General features: G+C 53.2%; 1 non-coding gene across 1 annotated transcript; it reads right to left on the bottom strand.

Moving 5' to 3' along the window:
* Window positions 1-4544: 4544 nt before the first annotated feature.
* On the bottom strand, window positions 4545-4616 carry Trnam-cau (transfer RNA methionine (anticodon CAU)). Its single transcript has one exon. It is a non-coding gene; the product is annotated as a tRNA-Met (tRNA).
* Between the last annotated feature and the right edge of the window lie 11319 nt (window positions 4617-15935).

Raw genomic sequence — 15935 nt, forward strand, 5'->3', positions numbered from 1 at the left:
TTACGGCGGGGTTCATAAAAGGTAATCAAACCCACTCCGCTGAGATCCTCATAAAATTGGGCAGAAGACAGCAGAAATCCGGTCCGTATCCGTAAATTAAACGCGACACACTCGCCGATCTATCGATCTTGCTAATCTGCGCCTGCGTCTGCCCGGGCAAAAACGGACCCTCCACCAAAGCTATCAGCTATCAGGCCTAACCACAAAAAATGATCCCCTTCATGTTGGTTGTCACACTCCAATTAGCGGTTGGCCACGGTTGGCGTTGTCCGCTGTTAGGTTTTTGCAATTCAAATGTGGCGGAATGTGGCCACATTTTGTAACCTGTCGCTTGGGAATGCTCGGCCCCTTCGCCTTATCGGGGTGTGATGTGCAGCCCGTTCACCTTCCCGTCTTTCATGCCATCGAAATGTGTGCCCTCTTTTTTGGACATTTACCCGCACAAGGATGGCAGAACAAAATGGGACCCCGTCTAGCACCCCGTTCGGCGCACACAGGTGCATCGGGTTGCACCGGTCCTTTGCGCGAACCCGATCTTTGGCGTTCGCCCGTCCGGGTGGTGGTGCTTAAGTGCGGCATGATTTTCCTGAGCCCGACCCGACCCCACCCGGCGTAATGACCACAAATAAGTACTTGATGTACGGTGCTACCATTTCTGGTGCTATTGAGATGAATTAATTATACACATCTCCTCGGCACGGGGTGGCGCAGCGTGCGTGTTGATAAGTGCCACTCTCTCTCGCTGACTGTGTTTTTTCGTGTCCGAGTGTGTCCCACTCGCCCGCAGAACTCCTCTTGGGGCGGCAGCAGTAGCAGATAGTTTTCGTGGAAATGGCTCGAATCGATCGCAACCAACCGGGAGCTCGGTGCCTTTCCGCTGCGGGAGCCTGGCGACGCATTTCAACGCAGCTCTAACTACCTCAACCGGCCGGCCAGCCAGCGGTACGCGGAATTTTAATTATGCATTGAAATGCCCTTTTATAGCAGGCAATGGAATATCGCTGTCGGTCTCACGATCCCGAACGATGCCGGAGCCAGCGGGATCGCGCTCGGCAAGAAAGTCCCGGCTTCAGGCTTCTGGCCAGCAGCAGCAGCAGCAGTTTTGTGGATTGTATTTTTCCGCTAAACTATTCCGCTAAACTAATCTATCTGGCCATTTGAATGACTTAAAACGCCTGGCGAGCAGCGGCGAACATATTAAATCATCTGCCGACAATTTGTACGTCAACCACCGATCGGGGCTAATAAAAACGAGCCGCAAATCAAAGTAACAATGTAGCAAACAGTCGGAAACGGTAGCCGTCAGCGACCGTCAACCACAGGCCTACGTGATGCACTTGCTGCACCACGAGACCACAAACAGCTGCGCGCATAATGCGAACCCGGCGTTGCCCGGCAACTTGGCTGGCACGACATGATCTTCCTTGCTGGCCGGTGCAAGATGGGCATGGACCGCCGGATGCAGCATCTTCGACGCACGACGCACTGTGGCCAACAAAGCCGCACCCGCTGTGGCCGCGCGGTAGTTAATGTATATTTAATTTTATGGTTTCACCTAAGGACTGCTGCACTGCTTTTGATGAATGATGGTGCAGAAGGTGCATAAAATTTACTGCGTTGCCCATAAAAGACGACTGCGCAGACGACTGCGCAGGAGCATCCAGCACCGGTAGCGTCTTTCCCAGTGTCCGCGGGCGCGGTGAAGGTGTGGTGCGAAGTCCAGGTCTTACACCTGTAAACCTGTGAGCCCCGTAGACCTAGACCGTTCCGATACCGGACCGTTTGGCCGGTTTGGCTGTGCTGTGCTGTGTGGAGTTGTAATTAATTGTACAAGCAAGCGCGAGGGCCCCCGATGACAATCCTAGCCCGCGCCCGGCCCGCGCCCGCGGCCCGGCCGGGGCGATCACGATTTGTTTCCCAGGTTGTCGAGATTTATAAGTAATTAATACCTTCACCTGAGCAGCTTTCGGTGCGGTTGACTGTAAATGGTCAAAACAGTCTCCGTCCGCGACGCGGACGAGGGCCGGGCACAGCTTGAAGCAGCAGCGGGCACTTGTAACATGGAGGCCTTCGCAGCGGCGGTCGCGTTGCCGGGACCTTAGGAATGCAAAACATCGCCTATTTCTGCGCAAGGCATGAACATCGCGCTGCAGGAGCGAAGGCAAAAAAAAAAAACACACGGGCGAACCAACAACTGTCACTGGTGACGGAGAACAACATTTCTCAGCATTGTAACTTGAGCCCCGCGGAACGGAGTTCAGCGGCCGCGCGCATCTGTCACCAGCACGTCCTCTCTTCGCGGCCCATTATCAGCGGGAAGGGGAGCAGGGGGGGGGGGGGGCATGAAGAGTGTTGATTTCAAGCGGTTCAGCCCGTGGCCGATGGGAAGCAGGCCACGCAGTGCTCCAGTAATGGTCCTTCACGGCCGTGCCGTGCCGTGCTGTGCTGTGGACCACAGAGAGAAGGTTAATTCCGAATGCTCGAGTGGGTTAATTGTTTCATCATCTTTTGAACAATTCGAAATCGGATACCGAGCTCGCTGAAGGCGCAGTGAATGATTAAATGTGTGTGCGATAAGCATCCGCCGTTAGATTTATGTCTCAGAAGTCAGAGAACCTAACTTTCTATACTTTCACAGCCATTGAAGTAACTGCAACATTTTTATTCCCCAACTTGGACACTTTCAGCACCAGTGAACTGCACCAACTGCGCGACATACGGCGAGTTGTTGGCGAGTTGGGCGTTCCGCCGGCCCGGCAAACCCGGCGCCGGTTGACGACGCGGCCCAGTGTGTGTGTTGATTAAAATTCATCTCACAAACGCACCATGATTAAGGCAAATAAAGTGCATTAATTGAAACACTGGCCGCCGTCGGTGCTGGTGCGGCAACTGCTACGATGCAGTTGCAGTTGCCTAGCGGACTTGCTGGCTGGCTGGAACGTAAAAAAATAATTTATTTAACCATGAAAAATAGCAAACAAAAAAATGACGAGCGTGAGTCCGGCGGAGCGAGCGTGTCCGTTTCCTTGGCTCGGGTCCCTCGGGGACCGGACCGTGTTAATTTCCTGTATTTTCGGTTCGCGCAGCCCAGCCCAGGGCCCGATGCTTCGGGCCATCAATATTTATGACGCGGGCACGCGGGCATAAGACACAACAACCGGTAGCACCGCCAAGGACTGCAGTCGGGGCACTGCTATGTGTGTGTGTGTGTGTGTGTGAATGAGTGGTATTGCACCGCCGGCCGATAGTGACCGGTTCCTGGGCGCGGGCTTTTTGCTGCATCTTTCGCGTCACGGATTGCGCGGTCATTAAAATTTAATAATCCCAACCGCGCGCGCGCCCGCGCCCGCGAACAGGCTCTTGGCGGTGGCGGCGGCGATCGTTCGTTTGTTAATTTTTCTTGCTTAGCTTCGGTTGCCTGTGAGTGAGTGTGTTGTTGTTTTTTTTTTTTTTGGTTTGCTCCTCCCGCGGGGACTCGCGATCTTCTCTCAATTGACCACTTAGCGCTGCTAATGGTCGCCACTAACGGCGGTTTTGCCCGGTGCCCCGTCGGCAAGCGAAACGGAATATACGGTACGGCGGCCAACCGCCCGCTGCCAAGTCCGCCAGGAGGTGACTAATTTATGGGTGTTTTTTCGCTTTGTTTTTATCAGCTCCCTTTTACTTTTCACTTGACCGCCGGCTTGACCGACGCAGCATTCGGCGCAGCTCGCGGTTGAGCGATCGCCCCGGCGTATCGCGTCGGTGCAGTCCCGAAATTATGCATATTTATGGTAACCGCCCCGGGGGCCCTAATCTAATAAAACGGATGATGGCGGCAGCAGCAGGACGATCTGGTCGGAGAACGGAGACCCGCGAGTTGATGGGGGCGCGAAGAATCCAAAATTCCGGGATCCCGGTGAGGTAATAAATATTATTCAAATACCCGACCCGCAGCCCCCGAGTCGGATTAGCAATTAGTATCTTATTTTCGGTTCCGGGCCTAGGTTAACTAGAACTAGGCGAAGCTCAAACCGAGCCCATGTGAACCGAATTGTGACGCTCCTTTCGCCCGCCGCCCCCGGGAGCTGATCCGACGGGAACGCAATCTAAATTCATTCGCATATTCAACGCATTACGCATTCATTAATGCATACATCAAAACTGATCAGTTTGTTGATTTGTGAAGTTCCCGTTCGGCCGGCATAAAACCGTTGATGTTGATAGTGTCCAGCGGTTTGATAGGCGGACAACAGACCGGCCGGTGGCGGCTTTTTTGTTTTAATTACCGTGTATGTTGGTTACCGGCCGAATCTTATCGTGCCGATAGGCTTCGGTGGACATTTCATCGAAATGGTGCGCTAAGCTCGAGAGAGAGACCGATGGGCCTGCCGGTGGACGATAAACCATCTCGATGCCGGTTCCCGTGCTCGCGGAAGTGAGAAAATTTTAATTGAGATCCATAAAATATTAACAAAACTCGTGCGAGTGCGTAATAAATTCGAAAGCGCCGAAAAGAAAAAAAGAAATTTTGTGTGTTGCCGCCGCAGAGGGCATTTCCTGGATAGCAGAGCGTAGTTTCGATCTACGGACCTCTGGGTTATGGGCCCAGCACGCTTCCACTGCGCCACTCTGCTGTTCCTGAAAGGGGTCGGCCCGAGCGCTCACAAAAGGCGTCGCGATTCATGCGTGCCGATGTGCCATCGAAGCATAATGTCCGCGCCGGCTGGAGCCGGTCCTGGGGAGAAAGAAAACACACTCGAGAAGAAGAAGCAGAATGAATGTTGTCACGAGTTCAGCATCGCAATGTGCCGCCACAGCCGTTTGCATGTCATTAGTTTCGTTTGGTGAGTTGGGCTTGGCCCGAGTGCACGGGACAAACAACAAATTTTTAATTAAAATTAACTACACTTCACAAATTACCATTTTAATCGATGCATCGCCGGTTCCCGCTCGGGCCATGTTTTCGGCCGCGTTCGGTAACAACATCTTGCCCGAGCGGTCGTCGTCGTTAACTGTCGGATCCGTCGGTTGATTTGGCGCAATGCTTTTGGGGGGGGATGTAAAGGGGCCCACCGGCCCGAAAGCCTTTCCCGGAGGCTTCCGCCGTGTGTGCCATTTCGCAGGTCTAATGACCAAAAACGGAGTCGTGTTGCTCTGTTGTTTTGGCAACCTGAACCGTTGGCGCGATGTAAACATAAAAGCTTAAAGTTGAGCGAACGGTTCACTCTCCCTTGGCCACGGGACTGTGGCGGGTGATAAAAGCACCAAAATGACGCGCTGCATTCGGAGCTCATTTTCACGTCATAATATTGTTTTATTTATTGTCCCCGCGGGCAGCAGGGCAAGGCCGCAGTGCGGTGTGTGGCAGCTGGGAAGCCGCCCGACCACGGGGCGACGTATGCATATAAAAATAGACATCCAATAACACAATCGTAACATAAATCAGTCTCATAAAGGCAGACAATGAAAGCGCTGCGTTGTCACACTGCGGTGCAAGCAAACAAATGTGCACCGTTTGTGAATGCAAACCTTTTTTGCAAGCCTCGTTGTTGCAGTGCGTAATTGCAGTCCTCTCCCCTGTCCCTGGGTGCGTGCCGGACGGGGTTGCAGGTATTCGAGTCAACGCACGACGATGCGCCGGTTATCTAGGCCCGTAGCCTGGCACGGTGCCGAAAGTTAAAGGGGAAACCGCTGAACGGGGCGAACATAAATTTTACGCTTAATGGGAATGCAAATATTGTTTGCCAAACTATCGTGCTAGGCTTCCCGATGGTGCCCTCTCGCTGGACCGTGATTCGTTCTTTGCAGCAGGATCCTGAATGAATCGATCTAAAATGTGTGAACAATTTGCCAATCGATGGCACACTTAAAGCGAAAGGATATTAAGGGTGCAAATCGAAAGGAGCACTTCGTTTGCATATTATGCCTATTGCTGGTGCCGCTGGAATGAAGAAGCCTTCCTTTAGAGAATTTTGTTTCTGGTTTGGACTTTCGAAAACGCTGACTGACTTACCGCCGCCGGTTGAAGGGACTACTTCATGACCGAACACCGAAGAAGTTTCGTTCTTTCTCAACACACGGACTGCTGCTGCTGCCGAGGATGCGTCTGCCGAGAGAACCTGCACTCGATGGGGCTTCCAGCATAAATCAATTCCAACCGCTTTCGGGGCCCCGAATCCTTTTCGATCGCAGCGTCGGAAATGCAGGTTGCAGTTGCGTGGCTTTAGGCCGAGCCCTACCGTAATAGGTTCAGGACCCAGCAGCGGTTAAAAAAGACCCCTCGACGCAACTTTCTGATCTGATGCTCGAAAGAAGAAAGGACCACGCGGCTGCGGAGTTATGCCGGAGTTATGTTTGGGAAGGTAAACGGAAACAAACAACGACGAATGTTCGGGAATGCACTGAACGAAAGAGAGGTGGGCAGAGGCTCAACAGGAAAGATAGAGAGAGAGCGCGCACGTACGCAGGATGAAACACGAGGAGAAATGGGAAAAAAGGAAAGTAAACCCCTTGGATTGCACATCGTTTGGACGACCCCGCGCGAGAGGACGAAACCGTCGGCGGCGGGAATGACAACGGCCAAGACGACGACGACGACGGCGAAGAGGTTGAGAAAAGTGTTTTGCGCGGACCCGTGAGAATGAGGACAAAGGAAAGGTTTATCTTTGATTGTGAGCAGCTGTTCTTGGGCCACGGCCACGACTTCTTATTAGTCGTAACGACGTGAAATTACAGTGCCAGGGTGCGAGGTGCATGTTGCCGCCACACACACAGGTTCGCCCGCCCGATGACAGTGCGAGCGAGCGCAGCGCAGTGACTGCAGGAGGACACGCCGCAAGGACGAGGCGAGGACCGAGGTCCGCATCCTTGGTCCGCTTGGTCGGATCGATCCAATTTTTTGACGGATCCGATCGTAACGACACGCTGGGAACGTTATTACGTTAATAATAGAAGCGGGCACCGCAGCGGCCTCGGACGGGGTTCTAGCAGGACCCCGACACCCGGGGCCGGTGTCACCTTTTCAGGCTGACGTATGTAAATTGCTGAAAATTCGGTTACTTTATGGTAATTAGCAGCAAGTTTGGTGGGATTTTTCTTGCCCCAAATGCACGCCATGCTAACCGCCGGTGCGGATCCTTTCGACATAGCAAACTTAAGTTTAATAGCAAACAAAATTTAGTTTATTCTTACATTGATTTGAAAGCCACGAACAAGTTCCTTAACCGTTTCCCAAACTTTCCCCAGCTGAACACGAAACCGAGCGCAAAAAGTGATCCCCGAAGAGAGGTGATTGATGGCCGTGTGTCGTCCAATTTCCCGCATCGTTGAGGAACGATCTAGCCGCTCGGTCCTGCGCGTCCACCAGCCGGATGAAAGTGGGCCTCACGCATCCTCTTCGGGGGACAGGCACAGCACCTGTTTAGCGGGCGAGAGATGCATTTCTTCCTGCCCCGATTTGGTGTGCCTTTCGTCTTTCGCCACTTTCTCGTTCTCCGTTTTTCTGGCGCGTTGCCGCGGAAACCACCGTTCGTTTCCCGTTCGGCCGGAGCCCAAAACAAGGATACGATCGCAGAAGGGGTTCGGACGGGACGTATGCGCGCGCGCAAAAAAAAAACGCGCAAAAGCAAAGCCGAAACCGGGACCAATTGGCCGTCGTATAATCAGGCTACTCGATCTCCCAGGGCGCTCTCCGATCAAGTAGCCGACGCGTTTCGGGCTGGTGGCCTGGGTGGAAAAGGATGTCCGGGAAGGAAAGACATCCGCCGTTACCGCGGTCCGTGCAGCGCATGGACCGCGGGGTGAAAGCCAAAACGGACCACCGACTGGATTTCGGTCAACTCGGAGCCCCATCACCCGGAGTCGGAGTCTCGCGGGGGCAGCTGCTAGAGGTTCCTGTGGGGAAAGTTCGACGCGATCAAGACGCGAATTTAGGCCTCCGGGACCGGGACCAAGAGACCGGTGCGGTGCGCAGAACAACATTACGGTCGTGGGCCGTGGAAGAAATAAAATAAATCGCTCACCGGAAGCGTTCGCCGGGCCCGGGACACATAATAGCCCCGGACCGGTTGGGGCCGACCGAAAACTGGGTAAGATTCATTTTACTTTCCGTTTTTTTTTTCACTGTTGCACTCGCGTGGTGGTGGCGATAAAGTTTGGGCTTCCTTTTTGGGGTAAATCGAGCGAGTGCATTCCGACGTGCAGCTGTGGTTTTGGTTGTCCGGACCGACCGAGGGCCGCGTGTGTGGTGCGGCCACAGCAAAATCTTGCTCGGCTGACCTACATTTTAATGTTGGCAGCTGCGATTTGGTCGCTCGTGGAGAGGTTTTCGAATGTTTACCTTCGCGGCCATCGCGGTGCGCCCAAGACGAGCCCGAGCGCCCTTCAGTGCTAGACGAGGTGACAACATAGATTCCCGTTTCGAGTGTCCCGAACGACGGCAAACACACGCCCTTAAGAGGGCCCTTTCGATGGGCCGCGTTGTTTTTTGGTTGCTGTCGTGTCCACCATTTTTGGGGGTGATGAAACTCTAATTGACAGCGTTTTGTCGTGGCGCGACCAGCGTCGAAAGCTTCAGCGTTCGGCTCGGCGTTTAATTAAATGTTTATTTTAGCGCCCACGGGCTCTCTCGAGCGAAACAGCGAGCGGCCCTAACGATCGCACGTACGCAACGGAGTGTTGCAACGCTGGCGGGGGCCGGTCATCGGTCAACAGGGACCCTTTCGAGACCCGAGCGCTCCCCGCTCAGTCCGGCGACATTCAAATGGCCATTCGTCGCCCTTTTGTCGGGCGCATCATGAGCCGCCCTTTGAGCCGCGTTAGGCGTTGGCGTTACAAAACACGCACGAAAGAAGTGCTTCGGTCGCCTCGTGAGTGACTCTCACGGCGTTAGGCCCGCTAAGCTATCCCTTGACCCGGTGGGTTTTGAAATAAAACTGGCGAAGCTACGACAACGACTTGTCTTAACCGGTGACGGGGGGACTCGTCTAAGCTCCACAGCGGCCAGTGGTATCTTTTTTAATTAATCACACATCAAACAGAAAAGGGCCCTGCGTGCCCGATCGCGGATCGCTGGGTAACCGATAGCCACAACATCAGCATTTGATGATCCCTCATTATGTTTTCTGACACTTTTCTGCGCTTCGTTTTCCTTCCGGCGTGGTTCCGGTGGATTCGGGTGGACCCCAAAAAACTGGGTTAAAGCCAGTCGCAGCCAAAAAACGGACCAACGGACGCAATGCTGCCTCCCACTGCTGCCACGCCATTAGCCGCGACGGCGCCCTGCGGCGACAGGGGCCCATTACGGCGTGGCTTCGTCGCAGCCCCGGCTTATCTGCCGGCGATCGACACTTTTTTACCATTATCAATTTGTCAGCGGACCGGCCGGAGATCGCACCGCACCACCAGCTGTCTCCGGCGTCCGATGCGCCCGCTTTGGTCAGCCTTTCCGGCCAGCATAAACGCTGCGCGGAATGGTCACCCACCACCGACCCGTAACGTGATATCAGCGGAAAGTGGAAAAGAAAACAGTTCACCACACTGGGAACTAGTTACGCAAGGGTGCGCACACACACTCACACACGCACACAGGGCTGGCCATTTCTGGGCTGGCCTTTGTTCCCGCACCAACGGCCAACGGGTGGGTCATGTTTCTCTAATCTTCTTCTCGCCGAGGGCGGCACACGGACCACGAAAACGGGGAAACCCGGGGCTAAACGGGATAGAATTTCGGCGGGCAAAGGGCCCCGGAGGGACCCCAGACTCATCGTGACTCATCGTGAGAGCGATCATTGCGTTTGCCATTTATTAGATAGTTTAATTGGAATTTTTGACCTCATTGATGGCCTCATCATTTCGGGGGTCGTTTCGAAAGTGATACGTCAAAACGGTCTCGAACGGATGATATGATCGTGAAGTCAAAGCTTCCCCGTAGCCGTACGGTTAACGGCCCTGATTCGGCTGATTTTGTGAGCTAATCCTTGATGCAAGGCAGATAATTTATTGTGTTCAAAGTGCCACCGAAATTAATGAAACGTTTTTTGGTGCAAAAGCTTACGGCCATCGTTTAGTGTGGTGATCTTTGACCGAAAACAGCATTTCAGCAGTCCAACTGGGACTCATTACGGCCAAACACGGTCCACTCCACCTTACGCAAACACACGCATAAACGAGTCGAGTCGCATCGAGTCCCTGTGCCAATTAAAAAGCTCCCAAGCCCGGGTCGTTAAATCAAGCACTTAAACTCTCCTCGCGGGTGTGGGCTCCTATTGGCTCGATCGTTTAATGGGTGGCTATCTGCTTATCAGATCTGATCGCTGCAGACAAAAATCGACCCCAAGGAAGCACCCCGGCCTCCCCCGGCCGGCCGGGAAGTTGGGGATCACTTTCGAGACGACTCCGACGGCTCCGGGTTTTCTTCGGGCCGCCGGTCAAGATGGTCAATAAAATCCCTTCCGACCGAAAAGTTGGCCCCGTGGGGGCCAGTCGGCCGAGTTTGGAGGCAGCAACGCGAGAAGTTGAAAATGGACAACCGGACCAAAACCGGGCCGGGACGTCCAAAGACCAAAGAAGGGCAAGCTAAAGGGAAGAGGCCGAAAAAGGAAAACTTCTTGGACTCGGCATCGGCAGGCAGCATGAAAACACAATGTTGAATGTAAACAACATCAACCTGTTCAACGGCACGGCGAGCTCGGAGCGGCTCTTCGTTTTCTTGTGCGTCTTTGCCGTCTTGCTTTACGCTGCCCAGCTCCACCGATTGTCAGGTTGTCCCAAGACGAGATTCTCGGACTCCTTGTGAGCGCGCGCGCGCGCGCGATCGTGCGGTCACTGACCACTGCCTGGCAGCCAGCCAGCCAGCCAGCCAGCCCAGGCCAGGTCAGGCCGCTTTCGGAGGAAGAGAACTGGAATAACAGGAAAGGAAGGAAACATAAACATCGCTCCATCCATCCCGGGAGATATTCCCGGGGTTTCTGCTTCCCGAATTTTCTCTTTCGCGACCCCCGTTTGTTGCGTGCCGTTCCATCGAACCCCCGCGAATCGATCGCCGATCAAAACAAGTTGTGTATCGCGTTTTCGTGGGCACCCTTTCGAGTTCTGAGGCAGCGATGCACCGTGGCTGCACCCACGGCTACGGCGACTTACAAGACTCCCGCGGGACCGATAAACGATTACAAAGCTGCGCTGTTAAAGTTCGGCGTAACGACTGGAGCCACCCGGAGAGGATTTCAAAGTTCAGCAACCCGAAAGTCTATGTTTTTCAATTTAATATGTATCGTTCATTCCAAAAGGTACCTTCAACGTGCCTGAAAGGTGATCCAGATTGGAGCACCGCACCCCAGAATGAAGATATCTGGAATGTCCTCTACTTTGTTGTCTCACTCTTCGTTACTGTGCCCGGTACGGCACGGTTTATCTGACGCTTGGTGACCCTCGGCATCGGCATTCGGTCCTCGGTTCCATCCCAGCGCATTCCGTGCGCGGATTTGCCCATAGGCCCAAACGGAGGCAAATTTAATGAAGCATCACATGTCAGCATCGTCAGCAAGGCACGCTACCCGAAGCAGGGACTGCGGGTATCTTGGACCACATCTCACCATCACCGCAGCGCGTTACGGGGCGTTGGAAGCGGGGCAACCCTCGAAGGAAGCCCGATAATCTCACGCGAAGCGCAACATGTGCTCCACGTTGTGCAGCGGGACCCCTATCTTCGATCTGTTGGGCCACACGAAGCAAGGCGAACTTCGAATGGCGTGGAGTGCTATGATGAACGTGGATGGCTTAGCTTAGAATTCGTTCGAATTGGTTAGAATTGTTTCGAAACGAATGCCTAACCGTGATGCTCGCTCGGGTTAATCGCTCGCAGAGATCGCAACCCCAATTTGCTTTGGGAGCGAGCGACATGAACCCGACTTCTGTTCATTTCCCCCCACCACCCCCCGCTCCCACACGAAGCGGAATACTTTGTGTGAGCAAAGTCAGAAGTGCTGAGGATGAAAAGAATTCCGGAACATGAGATCGTTCCGATGGACGGAGGTTGCGAAATCATCTTTCGCGCAGCATCAGCATTCCCGGGCTCTTTCTCTCTCTCTAATCAGGCTCACGGGGCTTAACGCGTTTAATTTATGCACCGAAAGCACACCGTGTCCTTTTGGCAGTAGCGTCTGGTGAAAAACCATCAAACGATTTCGACAGTTGAAATGCAAATTTACCTTCGGCGTCCGGTGCCGGTGCCGAAACTGAAATCCTATTAATCACCGTGTCACGCTCAACAAACGTTGGCGGGGTCGTAATCCTTGGCGTCAACCGCCAGGGGGCCGGAATGGGTGCTTTCTTCGTCGACCAAATCAATATCACCCCGGGAGTCATCGAGGCCGGCTGCTGTGAGGTTAATTTCATTTACAGATTCGCCCCAAAACGCTGCGGCAGGATGCTTTCGCACGCTCCGAAAGGATCGGGAGGTCCGTGAACCGTACGACCGCATCGACGGCAGCATTTGCATACGCGTTTCTTAGCGGCTCACTGTGTGTGTGTGTGTGTGTGACAAGCGGGACACTTTAACCTTTCGCGTTCGCCACCGTTCCCTGGCGTCGTCGTCGTCGTCGGTGAGGACGTTCATTAAGGACATTCGGGATGCAGGGAAATGAGGAAAAGAAAAACCCTTTCATCCTTCTACGTCGGGCCGACCTGAGCGGTAGCTCTCATCATCATTTCTTTTCAGCCGAACCAAACGGGCACGGGACTCTGCATAATTCATGCTCGCGCGCGGCCATGGATGGCGCAGCGCGGGAAAAAACACAAACACACACACACACACACATCCCAAACATAAAGAACCGCGCCACAGCATAAATGAGGGTACAAACATAGCAAATCCCCGCGCGCCACGGTCGACACCGTCGCCGTCGCTGCCATCGCCGTTAAACAAAGGCCACCGCACCGCGCCCAGGATGGTGCAGAAAATTAATTATGAGCAATATGAGGCTGTGTCAGCGGGGCGAGAACGAGCAAATGGCGCCGAGAGATGCGGCTGAGTGATGTGTGGCGCACTCGAGTGCCCAGGCGGATGCGGCCCCCAAATTCGGTTCCACACAGCCAGTAACGAGTTTCATCTGCCCAGGCGAGCAAGGATTACACCAGAACCGCGTGCCACTCAAGACTTCTTTTATATAATTTTTCTCACACAATTTTTGAGTAGTTTGTGTCACCATACGGCACTACTTGAAGAATAACAGAACTGTAAATTACAGGAAACTAGCTATGTTCGCTTGCAGCTAATCGGATGAGAAAACTCCGATTGCTTTCCGGTGGAACGGTGGAACAAACCAACGAAAAAAAAATTGCCGTTTTAATTAACAGTTGGGCAGTCAAATTGCAAATTTGCACTCCACAATAGTTGCGGTGGTGGAGGCTTTCGCGTTTCCGGCATTCGGCAAGGCCTGCTGCTGTTTGGCAAACATATAGGCAAACAAAGCAGTCCTTCAGTCGAGCCCACCGAAAGAGGTGCATATCCCGTAGCAGTGGTTCCTGTCATTAGTGCACTCCCGGCAGCGGCCTCCCCCCTAAAAAGGGCTGCAAAAATTATGCACTCCTTTGTTCGGGCCGCGCCGTGTGCTCCCCGTCCGTCTCTGAAGCCGAGCCCCTAATTTCGTTCGTTTACTGCTTCGTTCGGTTTTGTGTATGTCGCACGCGGAAAGTCACACTCCCTTGAGACCACAAACGGCGCTAGGGCGATAATTGTTGATTTGAGGCGATGGATGGAATAATTAATATTTATTAGACCGGACCCGGGTTAACCGGGCTGAGCCGAGTCAAGCACCGGTGCATTAAAAAATGCTTGAACGACTGTAAATAAGGAGTCACAGCTTGAGCGTTCCGAAATCGGCTGATTGGGCCCAATCATCCGATTGGCGTACTTTTGGAGACACAAACGCTATTAATTAGTGTTGGCAGCACTTGCAGCTTAACTCCGTTTCGTCCCGGAGTCCCGGGTGTCCACAAAGCAATGGGTCGAACGTTGTGAAAAGTGCTTTCGAGCGCCACGTGTAATAATGGTTCTCACGTTCGGGTGGGGCAAATAAACAACACCAACAAGTGTTGGTGTGTTTGGAGGTGGGGGTGGGGGGCCTTCAGTTTATGTACAAAAGCGGAGCATAGGAGCGCAAATTGTGGCCCTCCGATGTCTCTCTCGCAAAGCATTCATTCTATTCAACCGATCGGCGATCGCCGGCGATGATGATAGCATTTATGCAAATAGCATACAGTTAGGACGGGCTACGGGAGAAGAATACACACTCTGCACGTGGGGTTCTGCAACTGCAACTCACTCAAAGCTCATCATCGCCCGGCCATTGTTCGCCAGGCCAATAATAGGTGGCCACCGCCCCAGAGGGACTATGAGGGTCTCTTGGTGAGTGGAGCTGCAAAAGTGAATAATATTTTTGAAACATTGAATCGACGGTGCACGCTCGGGGAAAAAACATGGTTAATCTCCAATTGAAACACTACCAATTTCGATTTCGAGCCGTCCACTGTCTCCCGCGCTCGTGCCCGTGCTCTGCGGCTAATGTCTAGGTTGGCGTAGCACTTTTCCACTTTGCGCAACAAGCCCCAAACACTGGCGTATCATTCTTTATGCACCGGAAGCCCACGGCAAGCACTGTAATTACTGCGATGCAGACTGTGAGTGTACCAGCCTGCGAACAGCACAATTGCAGGTCGGCGCTTTTGGGGCAGAAACTTTCATAGAACTCGCTACATATTCTGCGGACGTCGCTGCCGTTTTTGTTTTTAGCGTTGCATAGCTAGTTGACCGTTTGGTTTGGTTTGGTTTGCGATTAATTGGAAAAGTACGTTGTTGGTTCGGAGCAAAACGAAGCATAAGTTGATGATTAAACATGAAATGAAGGAATAATCTCAAATGCAGTGCCGCTTTTTGGGGGCCTCAAGACTCAATTGGTACTAACTTTTCGATGCTCGGGACTATTCGTTCGATTTTAGGTGCACTGACTTGTGGATTTTTTAGGGCTAAGGCACACGTTTTGTCTCACCTTTTTTTTGTATCCTAGTCTTGCGCTAAGCTGCGCGTAACCCTCATAAACATCTGACGCTACCGGCCGGTCTCGGGCATCGGTTGCGTAACGAAAGGCATAATTCTTCTCAAGAGAACTCGGTGTGGTTTTTTTGGCCGACAAGCGGCTTAATCTACGATTAATTCGATCCCGGTGTGTAGCGGGCCCCGAACCGGTTACATTCCGAGCACATGTTCATCCGGGATCTACGGGATTCGAGGGGTTCGGCGCTCGGAATTAGCATATTACATGTGGCGATGGTTCACGATCAATTGAGTCCTCGTTGACGCACTCCGTACGGGGCCAGGAATGTGAGAAACAGGGGTCGCCTGTTTTCTCCTGTGATCCAACACCTCCTCCCGAAGAAAATAGAACTCGCGTAACTGAAGCTTAAGAAAAAAAGAGGAAATGCAATGAAATAAAGTGAATCAGAACAAAGTATGTATCTGTGACCCGTGGGGGGGCTTATGAATTTGAACTCCCCACCCAAAAAGGATCAATGGCCGCGTGTCGCGAACCGGGCAACCCGGGGCCGGGTGAGCGCAGAAGGCAGAAAACATGAAGCGAGAAGTAAAACAAAAAAATCAAGCATCATTTGCATAGCCCCGGAGCGCGCACACGGAACCCGAAACCTTTCGAAACCGCGGCGAGAGGGATTCCTGTTTCACTCAGCGTTTTTTTTCGCCCACTTTTTTGCATTCCCCGCTCTCCGATCTCCGATCGATGCAGTTCAGTTGCCCGCACCGTGCGTGCGTGCGTGACACGCATGCTGCAGTTGGCCCCGGCAGTGGCAGTCAGAGAGGCCCCGCGGCAGGCAAAACAAGAGGCAAAAGAAGCATAAAAACACTGGCCACACTCTCTCTCTCTCTCGCACTAACCCCATGGTGG

This window comes from Anopheles cruzii, chromosome 2 (genome assembly GCF_943734635.1).
Source record: "Anopheles cruzii chromosome 2, idAnoCruzAS_RS32_06, whole genome shotgun sequence".
NCBI classification, from domain to species: domain Eukaryota; kingdom Metazoa; phylum Arthropoda; class Insecta; order Diptera; family Culicidae; genus Anopheles; species Anopheles cruzii.